Raw genomic sequence first — 19,531 nt, forward strand, 5'->3', positions numbered from 1 at the left:
CTGGTCATGTTATTTTTTTTTTTCTTTCAGGATCGTAGAGCTAAGTCAAGGAAAGCATAGCACTGCCTTCAGGTAGGAATGTATTTACCAATGGGCATGCAATTCAATGAAATGTAACAGTAAGCTTTCCGAGGTCTTAGTAAATTTTTTTTTTTTTTTATGATAGATCTCTAGGAAGAGACACTATACTTTTTTTGTATGTTTGTTTTTTGAACATCGTTGGTTAGGTGTGAGATAGTCATCCCTCTTGACTATTATCCTGAGGACGAAGCTGAGAGGAGGTTGACCTGAGAGAATTATAGAGAAGTGATCCAAAATAAATTCTTTAGAATTCATTCAACCCTGAAGCTGCCCTTCCTTCAGATTTCCAGTTAAGTGTGATAATAAATTTCCTTATATTTAATTTTATTTGATTTGTGTTGACAGTTGGAAAAAAATCTAACATTATGATATAAAAGGGTAATGGCTTCAAAGAGTTTTGACAATGAAATACTTTTGTTCAGAACATCCATTGATAGACCAATTTTTGAAAATATAGAAGAAAAAAGATTGGTTAGAGTCAGCAGATCTGGGTTTGAAACCTTTTTGATGCATACCATCTTGGGCAAGTAATATCTGTATAGATCATGTTTTTATTTTAGAAAATTGTGATAATAACCCCCATATTATCATAAATTTGTTTTAAGTAAGATAATATGTATAAAGAGCTTACAATAGTGCTTGACAAATAGTATGTGCTCAGTAAATTTTCCTACTCTTATCATTATTGCTATTTTAAAACTAATATATTTTAAATTTTTTGATGGGTCTATTTAGGATAATAAAATTCCCTTCAAATGAAGTCTTTCAATCTTAGATATTGAACATAGAACCAACCATAGCATCATAAAATCCTAAAATTAAAAAAGCCTTCATAGATAGCCAAGCCTGACTTTAGAAATAGACTTTATAGTATATCTCACAGGTTCTCATCAAATATTTTCAATGTCAGGGCATTCACACACAATGTATCTCCCTCTTTCACAACTCTATTTAAAAAGAAAAAAATTTTTTTCTAAACTCCCTATCCTTATGAGACTCACAAGGAAAAAAAGATAAATATGTAGCCTATAGCAACATGTGACTGAACCTTTTTCTTAAGTTAGGTACTAGGCTAAGCACTGAAAATGCATTACTTTACTTACATATCTTCAAAGCTCTATAATATAGATACCATTATAGTTTTTACTTTACAATTATGGAAATTGATATATGGAGAGACTTAAAAAAAATTGACATAAAGCATATTGCTGGTAACTAGATTATCAGGATTTCAATTCTTGTATATGTGAGTCCAAAATATCTGATCTGAACTTCCAGCCAATAGTGCCTTTCATGAATTATTAAAATAATTATTTTGAACACTTACTTAACACTTACTATTCAGTGCCTCCTGGGGGAAGGAACCAATACTTATTGGCTCAACTACTTTGGAAAAGACTCTGGCAAGCCTTCAAAATGTTAAAAATAGCATTACCATATTCACTTGCAATTATACAGCTAGCTATACACCCAAGGGTGTTGAAAGCATATGCCCACAGAAAAACTTGCACATGAATGTTTACAACAGCATTATTCATAATAGCTAAAAATGGAAATATCCCAAATGTCCATCAACCGATAAATGAATAAACATAATGTATATCCAAGCAGCGAAATATTATTTGGCAATAAAAAGGACTGAATTGTTAATCACTGTTACACTGAGAATACTTCTTTAAAAATTATGTACAATAAAATGTACACATTAAAAGGATAAATTTGAGGTATATGAATTATACCTCAATAAATGTTATTAAAAGAAGGATCAAGTAAAATTTCTAGAATTGAACTCTATAATGACTAAAATTACATTTTATAAAAAATAATATTTAATAGAAGTTTATTGAAAGTTTTTCCCATGAGATCAGGAGCTGAATAATACCTACATTTCCCCTGTACACTTTCTTCTTTCAAAATTGTACTGTAGTTTGTTAAATTAGAAGAAATAAAAAAGCATAAGGAAAATAAAGGAAGAAACACACCCATCATAATTGTCTTAAACATGATTGTGTAGGAATGTAAAATAATCTACATTCAAATAATTAAAATTAAATAACTACAAATGTTATATGGAGAAGTAGGGGAGGAATACAGGAGATTAAAAAGAACAAAAGAGAATGGAGAGAGATATATGAAAAATAAAATAAGTTTATTAACTCATATAAAATCTAAGAATAAGTAATATTTTAAACAAACAAATTAACAAGTAAATGCTTAAACATATTTAAGAGAACAGCAAACAACAAACTATTATTTGCTAAATTTAATGATCAAGGAAAGAAGCAGGAAGGAGGGAGAGAGAAGCAAGATATAACTAGGCAATTTTATTGTTAATCATAATAGGGAGCCAACAGGTGCTATCTAAAAATAATATGTATATATCCATATGAACAAAAATATAAATGGTCCCAAATTTGGAAGTTCGAAGACTGAAGAAGAGACCACAGAGTTCAACTGTGTTTAATTAATAGATGTTATTTTAGGTTTGCTATTTATATGTAAATATATATATTAAACATAGCAAAATAATACAACAGAGTTTAAGAAAACTTTTAAGTCATACCATGTAATATAAATTGGCTTAACACACCAAAAAAGAAAAAAAAAGATTTCCCATTGGCTTACTATTAAACTATGTTAAATATGAGACATATCTACAACAAAATAACCTGCATAAAAGGATATGCAAAGATATATTAGACAAATGCAAATCTAAAGGAAGGACAGAGTATGACATTTATCAAACAAAGGTATTTTATATTGATGAGGTCTCTAATTATAAAGATATAGTTATTAATAATTATGGAACAAAAATCAGCAATGAATTGACAAAGCAGAAACTATAAGACATAGAAACTATATAAGATACTCTATAATAGCATTTATTCATCACTGAAAGAAACCTGAGTTCCTTGAGACACTAGTTGATTGTAGGTCTGGTAGCAGAAAGAATCAAGACAAGCCTAGATATCTTCTCAAATGAGAAAAGAAATAAATTTTCAAAATTAGCAGAATCGAGTCAGAAGGACACAGAAAATTATTTGGAAAAATTAGTGATTAAAAATAACAAAAATTCTAATGGATTAACACATGTAGGATATTAAGTGAAATTTTCAGTCTAGAAAGCCAAGAAAAAGTGTGTTACTATTTAGTTTATTAAAAAACTCTTTAATTTGAAAAAAAGTAACTAAAGGACAAACCATTAAACATTTATCTTGCCTTTTCAGTAGAAAGTCTTTTGCAATGAAACTGGATTCTATGCCAAAGGAGCACCAAGCTTACTGCTATGCTTTTATTTAGAATAATACGGATAATGATTTCACTTCCTCAAGGGCATTTGGATCAGAGAGCATATAGTTACTAGGGTTTTAGGTTGGGAAGACTCATTTAACAATCTACTCCCAAGATCAGAGACTTCTCAGTTTCAACAACTTTTCTTTATTCTGCTAATTTGTGTCAATTATTGTCCTCTCTCTCTTTAAGGGGAAAAATTACAAAACTCTGGTGTGTCATGGATACCTAAGAGCTAACTCCTTAGCCAATTAACTGGTTTATTACTCATCTGTTCTATTTCAAAAGATAAAATATTAGCAGTAAAGTTCAACAATAAAATTTTAAAGTATAACTAAATTTGGGAAGTTGAGAAATATTCTATTAAGAAGTAAATGACAAGAAAAAGAGAACTGCATTGCTATTTCTATTCTGAAATTATGTTCACTAATATGAAAAAAACAAGACTATATTAATGAATTTGAAGGTATTATGAACTCTCTTTTCACTCATGTCAGCCATTGACATATTTCTCAAATCACTATTCACCTTAACTGTTAGATAAATAGCTCAACTGGATTGAAATGCACAGGAATAGAAATGAATCATGACATCCAAAAATAAAAATGATCCAATCAGATGACATCTGATCCACTCAGGCAAAATCTTAAATCTCTTCCACCAGAATTATCAAAAAATAAAATCCTCCCCCACCAAAAAAATCAATCAATTGGAGTGTTTGGTTTGTTTTTTTTTTTCACATTAGGGCTCTCAGTTCTGCCACTTGTCAGTTAACAAACTGAACTTCCAAAAAGAAATGAAAATCAATTATATCAGATATAAACCCTGTTTTAGCAATATTCATATGTGAGATTTTAGCGATAACCCTCACTCTTGGCAAAATTGGTTTAAATAGTTCTATTGCTCTTATGATAACACAAGGTCCAACTAGTTTCTTTCGACTTCCCTATCTCAACAACGGCTTCCCTCACTCTGATCATTTCGTATACTTCTGAGTATACCATATTGTTTTATTAGTCAGAGCTCTCTGAGTTTTAAGGACTAGAAACAACTTGAAGTAATTTAGACTGAAAGGGAGATATGACCATACTGAAGAGTTGAAGTAAGGAATCTGGGATTCCTGGATGTAATTGGTCTAATCCTGTCAGGATTGGTCAGTTTTGTGTAGCCTTGGCTTCTTTCTACAAGCCCACTTCCTTCTTGCAGCTGTTTTGTTTTTTTCAACTTTGAGGCTAGAAACCTTGGGCTTCAGCAATTATTTCTGGGCTCCCACATTCTCAACTTCATCTCCAGTGTCAAAGAGCATCTCTTCCCTTCATTCTGTCTTGAAATATCCCAGAGAAGAGTTTTGATTAGTTTTGTGTGAAGGGATGACTCAGGGACAAAAGAATTTACAAAAGAAAAATTCATTTACCAGAAATATAAGGGTGAAGGACTGAGTAATGAAATAGAAAACACAAATGGCATTTAAAGGGAAAAATGACAGTAATACCTTTTAGTTTCTTAAGGTCTGAAAAAATTTTTTCCTCATAATTATCATATTATAAGGGTATAGATACATCTTTAGTTATCAGAATCGAAGAAGTCAGTAATAAAATGGTTTTCCTTAGAGAATCAATAACTTGTAGGAAAAGATTAGGAATTAACTTTGGGAACTAAAACAAAAACCCTGTTGTTATTTTTGGTGCTTTCCACTCACTTGCCACCAAGCGACTTGCTGATCATGCTTATTGCTAATGCTGGCAGAAAAATGTGTTAGTTTTCTTCCTGTAATCTCTAGTTATCAAGTTTCTGTATGTTTTATTTGACCAATTTCATTTGCATAGGCATGATGAGAGGTGTTGATTAATTCACAAAAATCTCCTTACTTGGTTTAACAAAACTAGAGCTATATGTTATTTTTAAGACTTAGAAGTTAATGCCTATCTAGAGACTTCATAGGTCCCCTAAGCTTATAACTATATTGTAGTTTCAGAAATATTATCTTTTTGCTATTATTAGTTCATCTGCTGAGGTCAGGAATAAAGAACCATTCCATTCACCTCAGCTGGGTTATACTATAGTATAATCTTATCAAACCAAGGAACTTTAGCATAGTTTACAGATAGATTCCTTTCTATCTCATCATATACTATTCTTTTGTGGTGCTAGACCAGTCATGTTGTGAATTAACTTATATTATCAGGATAGAAAAAAAGATTTGTCTGTCTGCATGTGTCTAAGCCAAAGAAGAAATAAGTATAAATTTTGCAACAAAGAAAGTAAGGTTTATTGGAGAGTTACAAGTCCCAAAGACACAGGCAAGCTATTGCTCAAACACATGGCTCCCTGGGTACCTTGGGAGTACAGATTATATAGAGAAAAATCAGTAGTCATCGAAATTTAGGGAGTTGGGGTTGTGAGTGCTACTGATTGGATGATTGGAGGCAGATGTGGTAGTTGATCATTGTGTCTGGAATCAGCCATGGTGCCATCCAGACTGGTCCCCTGGTCTGGTACTGTGGCCATTGGGATTGTTGTTCTGCCTCAATGGGCCTGGGGCTGAAACACATCTAAAGCCAAAATGTTATCCTTAAAGTCCAACTGAAACCTATTGTCCTCATGATTATAGACCTGAGGCTAGGTTAATCTTATGTCGTAAGGCTTAATGATTAAAGGAGCAGGCATAGAGAGAGAGAGGGATGGGGAAGGGAGGGAGCAAGTGAGTCACGATGCCATTATTTGGGTAAAAGCAGCTTGAATCAGAGAAAAAAACTGTATTAAAGAAATGAAGCTTGTGTGCAGTTACAATTAGGGGTGCAGCTTTGTTTTTCAATAGCTTGTCAGCCTTCAGACATATCCTTACTTGACTTAATTTTTTTGTTTCTCTGGGACATTTTTATTTTTCTTTGAGTAAGGAGATATAAAAGTAATGTCCTCACGAACCTTGAACTTTCCTATTTCTCAATAGGTTATGAAACTCTGCACTGGCCAAAAAGTTTTCCCCATCTCTGCATAGATTGAGGCTCATTTTTATAATTATAACTAAATCAGTGAAATTCTCTTGAACATTCTCATTCCTCTCCACACCATACAAAAACTGTGTTTTAAGTTACTTAAATCATATATATATTCTCTCTTTTGATGGATATTTAAAATTAAATCAGTTTGTCTTTATAGAGTATGCACAAATATTTATAATTAACTCATCTTCAAAGATGAGAGAGAGAGAGAGCAGAGCTTGCATTTTAGTGGGAAAGCTGACCATACATAGAGATATACAATTGTAAAATGTTAATTACCTTTCTATTGCTAGGAATTGAAGGGAAGCAGAATTTGTCACCCCCCAAGTCTGCCTCTTTGGCTAAGGATTATTTTAGGCTATTTTTAAGGAACAGTAGACATAGGAAAAGCTCTGAAAATAAGTAGAAGTTACACTTTTGTAAGATTCATTTACATTTATAAGTGAAATCCCTATTTGTAAGGGTGTCACCCTCTCTATAACAGGAAACTCTTATCAATGGAGAAGGCAAGGATTTAGAGCTGCATTGTGCTGGCTGGAAAATTACTGCTTGGCCATCGCCCATGGGAACATAGGCTATCACCCATGGGAACATAATATTCTAACAATAAACTTTCTGCTTCTGTACCCCCGCTTGCACAACCGACCTGTGGGTTGACAGGTAGTGAATAAGAGAAAAATAGACCTTTGTGTTTAAGACAGAATGAGGAATGGAATTTAGGGCTTAAAAACCCTGTACCTCTACATTTCGGGGCTGCTTAATTTGGGGTCTGCGTACCCCTGGCAGACCCAACTGGCCGAATAAAGAGTATGTTTCCTATAACTCACTGATTTCTGGTAGTCCATGTGTCTTTTGGGGGCTGGTGGCTACAACAGCATAACAGCCGTATCCTTGTTACTTGTTAATGGCTCCTTCCCTAGTAACCTTCCATTAGCATGCCTTTCCCCACCCCTCCCTACAATATCTTTCTTTCCTTATTGGCCAAAGATGGTATTTAAGGCGATGGCTTGGGCCATTCCTAGGAGTTATTCAGTTTTCCTGGATATTGCCTTTGTATACAAGATATATATATATTTAAACTTGTTTGTTTTTCTCCTCTTAATCTGTTTTTTATTATAGGAAAGGTGTCTTAGCGAAAAATCTAAAAAGGTAAAGGGAAGAATGTTTAACCTCCCCCACAAAATGACACTATTTTTTTAAATGTACACTTACACTCACAGATAATGCCAGATAATTAAGATTTTTTCCTTAGGTTGCATACCAACTAAACTAAAATCTAAATAAAAACTAGCACCTCCAATGATATAAGAGATGTGAGTACATGCTTACTTGGATCAGACTGTAGAATATATTACTAAAAGTAATTCAGCTAAAAATGGTAACATACTGTTAAATGTTAAATGAGAACTAGTCACAGTATAGAACTCTTCACACCAATGCACAGGTTCTTTTTCACATACGAAAATAAGTGCTCATAAATAAGACTGACACAATTCCTAAGGAAATTCTTGTGAAGGACTACAGGAAAAGCATGGAACCCCATCTGGATCTCTGGACCCTTCCTACTGCACCTATTTCCAAAAACATTACACTGCTCAGAGAAGGGTGTTGGAGCCCATGGTAGGCTGCCCCCAAATATCCCACAATGGCCTGTTGATTACTTTAAATTAAAATTATTTACAAGTAGCCAGTGCAAGAAGGGCATGTTGACCCTTCCTTGTCTCCTTGAATGCAAGAAATAAATCCCTCCCTAGAAAGTACCCTCCTTGTTCCAGATAGGGCTAAAAGAGACACCTTTATCTCTAGAGTTAAGGAATTTGGGGCCAAAAAACTTACATAAACAAACCTTGTTTGTTTGTTTAGTTTTTGTTTTTGTTTTTGTTTTACTAATTTAATACCTAACCCAAATTCTAAATTCCTTACCAATGGGCACCCAAAACCCAAGTTTCTTTGTCCTTTTATTTCTTCACAAATTTATTGTTTCTGTGTCTAAAAATGATAAAAAGCTGGCTGGTTCATCACTTTGGAGGGCATCATTTGTGATCTTCCCTTGCATGTATTAAACTGGTATTTCTCCTGTCAGTCTAGTCTTGTGTCAATTTTATTATAAGTTCAGCCTTAAGAACTTGAGAAAGATAGAGGAGGGGATTTTTCCCCCTCCCCAACAAGGAGCACTAAAAATATCTGTTTATGACTGTTGAAAACCTACAGCAGCTCAGGGAAGTTCCTTTTGCCATGAAAGAACATATTCACAAGCTCCTGAGATTAGGACATTAATATCTTGGGGGAGAGGACAATATTCTGTTGTAACATCTCTTTTACTATCCTTTCAATTATATCCATATCTTTGTAACTATCACCCATGTTTGAATATGCTTTCTTTTTCAAGCCAAGATCACCTTTATTTTTCTGTTTTTATTTTCGTTCCTAACCATTTTCCCACATGCTTCCCGCACCACCACCACCCTTTTTTTTTATTAAGGCCTTGAATTTCTTACTTGCAGAATCAGTTTGTGTTGGGATCACACATAGTGTCTCTGTCCTGGCCACTACATTCTTTTAGAAAATGAGATGTTGCCTTTTTCCCCAATATGAAAAATAATTATTTAACTTTATAATAATGTATAATGTTGTGGCACAATCAATTCTAAGACCCATGGAGCCCATTGAGATGAATTATGAGCAATTATTAGCCGGCCAGCGACTAACTCTCTACCACACAGGGTTAGAGGAGGTCAGCCCTGAGCTCCCAAAAGAGGCAGTTTATAAAACCTAGAACCACACCCTGGTTTAACATCAAACAGGCAGACAGATTAACCACACCCTTGTTAACATCAAACAAGCAAGCAGATTACAGAAGCAGAAGTTGGCTGTTAGCATATCTTTGCCCAGAACCACACCCTTAACACATAAGAATAAGAGTTAGAAAAAAATAAATAACACAAGGGAAAATTTTCAACACTGTGATATTTTAACTCTTTCTAACACAGTACACTATTAAAGGCAAGAATATGAATAGATAGTGATTATGTGAACACTATTCATGATTGCATACAGTGAGTTCTTCGCATGCATTTATGAGCTTCTATTCTATTGAATTAACAATGGATTGTCATTAATAGATTTGAATTTTTATCTGTAAGCTAAATAATGTTAAATGTATTGAATATAAATATAAAAGCTCGTCTTAAAAATTATATTAGGCCAATATCACATTTGAAAGTGAATTGCTAAAACTTTTTTATTTGCATTCTAGTTTATTCAGCTTTGCTAATTGTTCCAAGATCAAATTTAGTTATTAATATTCTCTCATTAAGAATCCAAAGCCTAAAACAAAAATCCATAGCATTCATATACACTAACAATGAATTTTCAGAAAAATGAAAAAAAAAAATTCCTTTCGCACTTGCAACAAAAAGAATAAAATACCTAAGAATTAACCTAATGAAGCATGTGAAGGACCTAAACACTGCCAACTATAAGACATTATCAAAAGAAACTGAAGAAATGGAAAGATATTCTGTGTTCAAGGATTAGATGAATGACTGTATTTAAAATGATCTTATTACCCAAAGTAATATACAGAATTAATGAAATCCTGTCAAAATCTCAATGGCATTTGTTTTAAAGAAATAGAACAAAAAATCATCAGATTTGTATGGAAACACGAAAGGACCCTGAATAGCCAAATCCATCCTGAGAAAAAAGAACAAGCCTGGAGGTATCACTGTTGCCTGACATCAAATTTTACTACAAAGTGACAAACAATAATCAAAACAGCATGGTACTAACAGAAAAACAGACACACAGACCAATGGAACAAAATTGAGTGTCCAGAAGTAAACCCTCGTATATATGGGCAAATAATTTTCAATAAAAAGCCAGAACCATACAATGGAGAAAGGAAAGCTTCTTCAATAAGCAGTGCTAAGAAAATTGGAATGCCACATGCAAAAGAATGAAACTAGATTGCTGTCACCATACACCAAAATTAACTTGAGATGGATCAAAAACCTAAATATAAAACCTGGAACAATAAATCGAATAGAAGAAAACATAGGTACTACACTCATGGACCTTGGCTTTTAGAGAGGATGTTATGAATTTGACCTCAAAAGCAAAGGAAGTAAAAGCAAAAATAAATGGATGAGACTACATCAAACTAAAAGGTTTCTGTACAGCAAAAGAAACCATCAACAAAACAAAGAGGCAACCAACCGAATGGGAGAAGATATTTGCAAACAATGGCTTTTCTGAGAACTTCACAATATAAACAATCAGAAGCTTTCGTTTGTGTCCTCTACAAAGCTCTTCTGTGGCAAAGAGTATGAACTCCTTCCCTGCTTTATTATTAACAACTAATGAGACATGTTTTGCTATTCATCTGTTTAAATTTAAGTTTGCAAAGAACAGTGGTAAATTCCTGTTTGAATAGTAGCATACTTAAAAACAAAACAAAACAAAAATATTTCCCATAAATTATATTAGTTTATCCTCATAATTGTTAATTCTGTTATGACTTTTTAATTAAAATCCACTTTATTATGTGATCAAAATGATAGATTACATTGTTCTTGGTCACATAACTAATAGTGACATAGTTAGAATTCAAAAGCCAGCTTTATTAAAAGTTTTTCTCTTTGTTATTTCATCAGACTCTAATGCTTCATGGAAAGTGTCTTCTGTAGGTGGCTAGAATACACTTATAAAACAAACAAACAAAAAAGTAAAATTCTATTTACATTCATATCCTGACTTCCACATATGTAAAAGCGCCAAGTTTTACTTCTATACATGTCAGTGTGGTAATGTATACCCAGATAAGCCAATATGTTCAAAGGTAGAGGAAAACAATGACGAGTAAGTGTTCAGAATATCTCCATGGTGTTATCTGTTCTTATTTGTCTTGAAGTGCCCTTAAATCTAGAAAATATATCATATACATAGTAATAGATATAGAGATAGAAATTCTATTTCTCCCTCTATGATTATATATATATATATCACATGTATAATATATATTTTAATATCTATTGTAAAGATATATGACATAAATATTAATAACAATATATAATAACAGTTGTGATATATAGAGAGCCTTAACTGAATATAATTCATATATTACATATATAAATAAATTTTACTTTTATTGTTTTGGTTGTTGGTGCTGGTAAAATTATAGAAATGTATTTTATTAGTTATCTATTGTTGCTTAACAAATTATCCCACAGCTTAGAACTTCAAAACACAAATGTATTATGTCACACAGATTCTAGGGGTCAGAAACCTGAGAGTGGCATAACTAGCTGAAGCTAGGTGATTCCGATTCAGGGTCTCTCAAGAGGTAGCTTTTACCTATTCATTCAACGGAAGTGAGTACAGCCCACAATCAAGCTCCTGCTTACCAGGAGGCAGGGTCATTGGAGCAATCTTAGAAGCTGGTCACTACAATTTCATACTTTAAATTCCTACTCCAGGTATATTTAATTCCCCCTAATTAGTGTTTGTTGGTTTATTAAATATTTTTTAGCGAATATATTTATTTTTCTCTCCAGAAAAATAAAGGTAACTATAGGCAATGAAATCTATTAGACAGTGCCTGAGCAGCCACCTGGGTTCTGCTTCTTGTTCTGCTGTTAATTAACAGTGCAGTTTCCAGAAGATTTTCTTTTTGCAACACAGGTTCCTCATCTATTTACTCATTCCACAAATACGTACTAAGCACATACACATTCCAGATGTTGGGGCACATCAGTATAGGTATTCCTCCTCTTGTGGAGATTACTTTCTATTTGACATGTAAATAAATAGTTCTAAATATCATGTTAGATATCTATATTTATAAAAACAATTGAGAGTCTATAGAAAAAGATCCCAGTAGCCAGGATTAAAGCCAGGAAATTGGACACATATAATTTCCCAGCTGCAAAGTATAGAACTAAAGGTAATTACAAAAATAAAATATCTGGAGTTCATTCAAATGGAACAACATTAAGGAAGAAGCTGCATATAAGGCAACTAACTAGAGCAAAAGGGCTCAGGATTCTAGGAAAACACAGCCTGAAGCAACTCCCTGAGTCTTTACCAAGTAGCCATAGGTAATTTTTATTGGGACATTCAAATTAAGCCATGTGTGGAAAGAGAGCTGTTACAGAAGCAATTCCAGCTGGATGAACCTACTATGACTATGTTCCTGCTAATTATACAACAGTATATTTCCCAGGATGCATGGCAGAAGGCTAAGATAATGCTATTTAATGACAAGGTTTTAGAAAACACATCGTATTGACTCGTCCATATAATTTTTCTGTACTGATTAACTAGGGGGATTCACTAGAGGTGAATCTAATTGGACCTCATATAAAGGGAGCAATATTGTGAAATCTTAAGCATTTGAGGCAGTAATATTCTCCTGGGCACAGGAGTTTTTTAGTATATTTCTTGAATTTCTTTCACAGGAAAGTGCTTTGTTGATGCTACGTTTTTTGAATGGGAGGGAAAAATGAAAGAATCCCCAGATTTCACTATGTCATCAGTATCTGTGAGCATCTTCATGAATATATGTAGAAAGAAGGCCTCTGTATGAGGAGTGTCCCGAGTAATGTGATACATTTTGTCAATAGAGATGACCTTCAATTTCTCAAATACTCCACCTAAACATTTAAAAATGGCAAGCTGGAGCTGGATGGGCTTCTGCAGTTTTGCTACTAGAGAACTCTAACTTCATCTTTACAGCTGGGTGAACAGAAATGTTGAGGAAAACAAGAATCCGAAGGGTGATGCAAAAGGATCCAGGGGATTGGAGTTCTGGGAATGTCCTGACATCTATGTGGTCTGTCATCAAATAAGGCACAGCTGCTGAACAGGGAGGGTTTAGGCACCGGGAGCTTATGCATTGCCATCTCATCCTGAAATTCAGTAAAATCATAGGGTCACGCTGGGCCCCGAAAGATCAGGGATTGCTTTGAGGGTATTGCGGAACTATTCCCGGGTTTGCTGAGCTGAAGTAGATATTACTTCTCTCGGAGTCAAAAGCTAGATAGAAATTTTAGCATAGATTCTTAAAAGATAGGGTTAGGTAATTGCAGGATTCAAAGATTGGGGGACCTGAGAGAATTCATAGCTCCGGGAGTACACAGATAGTTGTCTAGAGCACTTAAGACAGCTTCGGTAATATGGTCTTCAGGAAATAATAGCCATAAAAAGCCCATTTTGATTGTTGTTTTTAAATTGCTGTCTCTATACATAGACCATGTATACTGATAAATTTTTCTTTGGAAATTTTTGAGTTACACAAATATTTCTTGCAAGGGTTCTCCTAATACTAAATGTGTAGTACTTAAAAAGTTAAAGTGAGAAGAAATTAAATAAGTTAACATTGGTGGTATTACTTTGAAATGTTTAGGGCAAAATTAAATAAATTGAGCTTAAACTATAAATACTTCATTTATGTAATATTTGTATTATGAATAAAAGAAAAATGATAATTCCTAGGAATTAGCATTAATATCATAAATTTTCGTTGCTATGTTAGCAATACACTGAGTAAAGAAGGATGAGAAAATTTAGAAATTTTGAAACTGCTGATCTACTGATTCAAAAGAATATATAGCAGGAGTTGAAGTAAATAAGCAAAGAAGTAGCTAGCTATTCCTGTAGCTCCCATTACCTCCCACTCCTTAAGTACTTCCAAATGTCCATATGGTTTTTCCCTTTCTCTCTTCTGTGCTCGATTTTGTTATAATTAGCCATTTGCCATCTGCTTTTGAGAATCTCGTTGACATAGGTATACAAAACTCAATGTCTCCTCAACTGTACTCAGACATTTCCATTTCTTTGTAAACATTAAGAATAGATGTTTGTTTCTTAAGGGATCAGAATTTTGCAGTGTTTTGCAGTGGTTGATTATAATGTGTCTTGATTGTGATATTTGCTTATGAGAGGATATATTGCAGAGTGGATTCTAAAGTTTGAAAGCCCAGATTTGCTTATCTCTATCACTTTGTTCACATAGTAGAGGTCCTTGTTTGCTGATATATTTATTTTCTCACTTCTCAAGTAGAAAATTCCAAGAGAACAAATCAAGTCAAAATAAAACCATGAAAACTAAAACCATGGCTCATACATATTAATCATTCAATAAATATTTAATAAATGAATGAATAAATGGAACTCAACCCTCTGTAAACTGATGAAATATATATAGTGGAACTTCTCACTTTCTCTCTAAAAGTAAAAAAAAAAAAGTATCAGACTCCTCTTCCTTAATATTTTCAGTTGTAAATAACATAAATAATTTAGTAGAGGCTAATGTACTCTAATGTCCATGTAACAACTGGTAGCTTGGGCATGAGCAACCTCAGTGGTTTCAGGATTTTGACTTCTGTAGGGGTCATATTATCCTAACAGCCTAAGCTGGATTAGAAATGTTGAAAGCTGATATGTCAATGATATGAACATAATCTGAAACTATTAAAGAATATCAAGGGTAGTATGTTCATTTAATTATCTCAAATTATCATGTTATGACAACATGATTTATTTTTTAAAAATCTTTTCTTTCTCTGCTGATTTGAAAATCAAATATCAAAAATAATTTCATATATGTATTATGTAACTATAGGTCTTATTTCCTCTTCCTGATTTATTGTATTGTCTAAAACATATAGTTATGAGTTACAGTGAGGCTTGCATATTTAAATGGGATGTTGTATTCACTGAGAGGTTTTGATTTTAAATGATTATTCTTAAACAAATTAAGAATTTTCAGATCATGTATTTTTAAATTTATATATTAATATGGAAAATTATAATTTTTTATATTGCTGAGCTATCATCCTTTGATATCCACCTTTTCTATGGCTCCTCTACACTTAATAGACAATATAGCTTCCCACAGTCTTTCATGGTTTACCTTTATTATGAATATTGATTTTAAAAGTTCTTTTATTCCACTCAGAAGTTAGTCTGTACTCTAATCCATTTTCCATCATTTATGGCTCTTAAGCTGTACCCTTACCTTCTGTGGTGGCTCTTTTCTCTCTTTCCTGTAAGAGCTCAAACAAGAAATACAGATTTTTTTTTTTTATTTATTCAAACTTTGCCAACAAGTGTCATTGTGCATAGCACTCTCCAAAAAATTTTAAAATCAAAATTAGAATATTCTTTATTTTCAGAAATGATTTGCCATAGTCAATTTTTTGGATGATTATGTGTCCCCTTAAACTGTTTACTCTCATTTCTGTGACCCTTTATTCCCTACTATTACCTTTTTCATAGTTCAAATCATAGTTTGCATATAGATAGTGCCATATAGTGGGCATATTTTGCTAATAATTTTATGTTAGCATTAAAAAATCTGAATTCACAAATAAGGTTAGAAAGTAGCTTTCGTTTTTCATCTCTAACTTTAAAATGTTTAAGCCAGTTTAATTCTCGCTTCATAAAATAATTTTGGAAAACTTAACATTGTTATTTATGATCTTGAAGTTTTTATATTAAATGAGAATTTTCTCTTTCTTATGTGTTCAGTGAAGTTAATCCTTCAAACTGTAGGATATGGCACCTTTTTGGTTAGTCTTTCTTAGCAAAATTTTGTGATTGTTGTTATTTAATTCACATCTGGCCCTTGTTCCATTATATCTTTCTCTTTATTACAAGTTTGGTTGGTATCCTTCCAGGTGTTCCGTCTGTCTCTCTATCATTTATTTATTTTCCAGTTACATAGTTCCTCTTTCAAATTAAATTAGACAATTCTATTTTAATTGCCTCCAATATTTATCATTCATTATTTTATTATACAACTTCATGATTTTTTAAATCTAAATTCTTCTTCATTTGGTTAAAGTATATTTTAGAGAACCCAGATCTTCCCTTCCCCTCATCATATCCTCCCCTCTCCACTGGGAAGATACGCAGGTATTTTATACTTTTCAATTTAGCATACAATTTAGCATATACAACTTCATGATTTTTTAAATCTAAATTCTTCTTCATTTGGTTAAAGTATATTTTAGAGAACCCAGATCTTCCCTTCCCCTCATCATATCCTCCCCTCTCCACTGGGAAGATACGCAGGTATTTTATACTTTTCAATTTAGCATACATGTTATTCATATAACATGTTTTATTCATGTTTTATCTATCATATATATACATGCCTTTCTAATAAACAATAAATATATATTTATTTGTATATTAAATAATATATAAAACAATTTGTATTAAATTCCACACAAACACAGAGTATATTACCTTGGACTCCCCTACAACCTTACCTATGTCAATCACAGTGACATATTATTTTTGACATGTTTTGAAGGACTGCACCACTTTTGCATGTTTCTAGTGATGATATAAGTTTTATGATACTTTAAATACTTTTCACAATAAGTTGGTAAATCAGTTATACTTAAGGGAGTTTAGGGAAAAATAGCCATGCTCAAATATATTTCCATTTATAATTAATCAAGTTTTTCTCAGCAATATGATTTTTTAGCATTGCCTTTTACTTTGCCCACCATGTGTCAATTCCTAACTTACTTTGCACAGTAATAAATATATGCTTCTTTGAAATGTGACCTCTTTGATATTTACAAATGGATGGCTATCTAATGTCACTATAGTTAGGTATGCTATATGAATAGTCTCTGTGTTTCTCTGGAGTTTATCAATATTTGATTTCTTATTAACTGAAACATGAAATGTAGTGTGCACATATACTAGATAGCCAGTGTTTTCATAGATCATATGTATAACTGGGAGTGGTATTTGGACCACTTCTCATATATAAGAACATTTTCTCAGCCACATAGTGATTCAGTATGGGGAGACTTATAAAAAAAAAAACCTTCCAGGCAGATATTATTAGAAAAAACCTGTTTGGTTAGCAAAGATGTTAATGCAGTCTCATGAAAATGAGCTTTGCTGAAAATGTCTCCTGCTTTCTTGTTTCAGAGTAACTTGAAAACAGCATGGCCAGAATTGCATTAACCGTGGATACTTTAGAGTTTTTTTTTCTAAATGTGATACAGAACACTCATGGAGATCTTTTTAGAAGAGCATTTATAGTAAATATAGTCTAAAATTATACTATTCATAAAGGCTTGGAGAATTTGTTTTATTGACTTCATAATGTCTCCAACAAATTAAACATGGGTTCCAATGGAATATACTGCTTGGTAAAAATATTCACATAGGTCCTTATTAAATGTATGTTGCATGGATTAATTTCATCATAATTATTTTTTCTTATTACTCATTCGCTTCAAATGATATTTTTTTCAGAATGTTTTGAACAGTTTGAATGAGTAATAGAAATATATGATGAAAAAACTTATTTAGTCAACCTTAACTCTTGCTCTTACACCAGCCTCTGAGTTAACAAGGAGCTCTTTTAGAGACATTGAAAAGTCAAATGAAAGGAATAGTCATGAGCATTTGGTTGAAAGATGGGGAAGAAACTTGTCCTGAATGGGTTGCCTAGATATTTTCAGAATGTACTACTGTGTCAGGAAACTGAGTCAGACATGTGACTGAGTACTTAAAAGGACAAAAAATATTAGAAGGCGAGAACCATGGCTTCTAGTTTTAGTCCCAGACTTATGAGTCACTAACAAGTGATTTTACCCATAAAACATGAGATTTATGCCATCTTCTGTCAGATAACAGAATTATTATAAGTGAGGTAGTACATGTGACAGTGCTTTGAAATACCAGCTAAATAATATAAACTATTATTAATGAAAATACCAATGTTAGTTAATTTTTACCTATTGCTTGATATGTATCAAGTATCTTTATATTTGAACTCATTTAATTCTTACAACCCAATAATGAGTATACTCTTACTATCATTTCGATACTGAGGAAAATAAAGCTTATGAGTGGTTATGTAACTGCTCCAGGCTCACACGAACCAGAGATGGTAGAAGTGGAATTTGACCTACAGATGCATCCATTATGCCAACTTTCACCATTATATAATTATTAGACATCATTTAAATGAATAGCAATAGGTAAATGAGACATAATGTGTGTTTAAATTTTATTCTAGATCCAATATTCTGTGCTTCTAACTAGTGTATTTCTCAGTACACTTGTCAGAAGATTTTTGAACCTCATGTACATTTAGAAGAGCTTATAAATGCTTAACAATATCCTGAGAACACTCCTGTCATTGTCTAAAATATGGACAAAGGCATAAAAGGATGACTAGTAAAAGAAGAGGAATAGAGAAGGGGTACTGTTCAGAGAAATGGCAAAAGTAAAAAGTTGCTTAGACAACAGCGTCAGGAATTAAAAATAATGTCTAAAAAGAAGCAACCGTTTTCAGGTAACATATGAGTTAACTGAAAGGAAGGTATTCCAAATGATTGTGGTTCCCTAGTGAACACTCTGAAAGAAAAATACTAGAAACGTATTGTACATACTAAAACCATGATCTATTGAACTTAAGCCTTAAAATGATAAGAGGAAAAATACTGCTTTACAGTTCATAGGTCTTTACACTTTTACTTACCATTTATGAGTCTTATCCCATTAAATTTATTCTCAAGTTTTACTAGGAGCCTAGTTATTATAACTGAAATCTGAGTAAGGGTTAAAGGAAAGTATATTATTTCTATTGAACTACAGACAAAACATCTTGTGCTCCACACATGTCATCTCATTTATAATCCACAGCAGCCCGATGGTAGATATTATCATCATTCCACTATTACTGATGAGACTCAAAGAGCTCTAATAAAATGCAAGAGAAAAAAATTAATGTTTCTGAAGCAGTATTTGAATCTATTAAATCTATTATCTATCTTAAATAAAATATTTACCTATTCAAGAAAGGTTTTCATTTTATACCTATCTTATCCCTACCAAAAGTATATTATAAAGCCATTATTTAGTAGAATGAAAATATGACCTAACTATTCTAAAGAGAATTATTGTTTTAATTAAAATGGAGTTACATAGAGCTTAGATTACCTTACTGCAGCTTCTTGTGCCTTTACTATTAGGTCTTTCATATTCACATTACATTTATGTAGCATCTACTATAGAGACATATTGCCTGGCTGTGAAAATCTAAGGTACTTCACCTTGTGACAATGGGCAAGTTGCTCAGTATATCTTTGCCTCAGCTTTCTCACCTATGAAATGGA

This window comes from Pteropus alecto, unplaced genomic scaffold (genome assembly GCF_000325575.1).
Source record: "Pteropus alecto unplaced genomic scaffold, ASM32557v1 scaffold114, whole genome shotgun sequence".
NCBI classification, from domain to species: domain Eukaryota; kingdom Metazoa; phylum Chordata; class Mammalia; order Chiroptera; family Pteropodidae; genus Pteropus; species Pteropus alecto.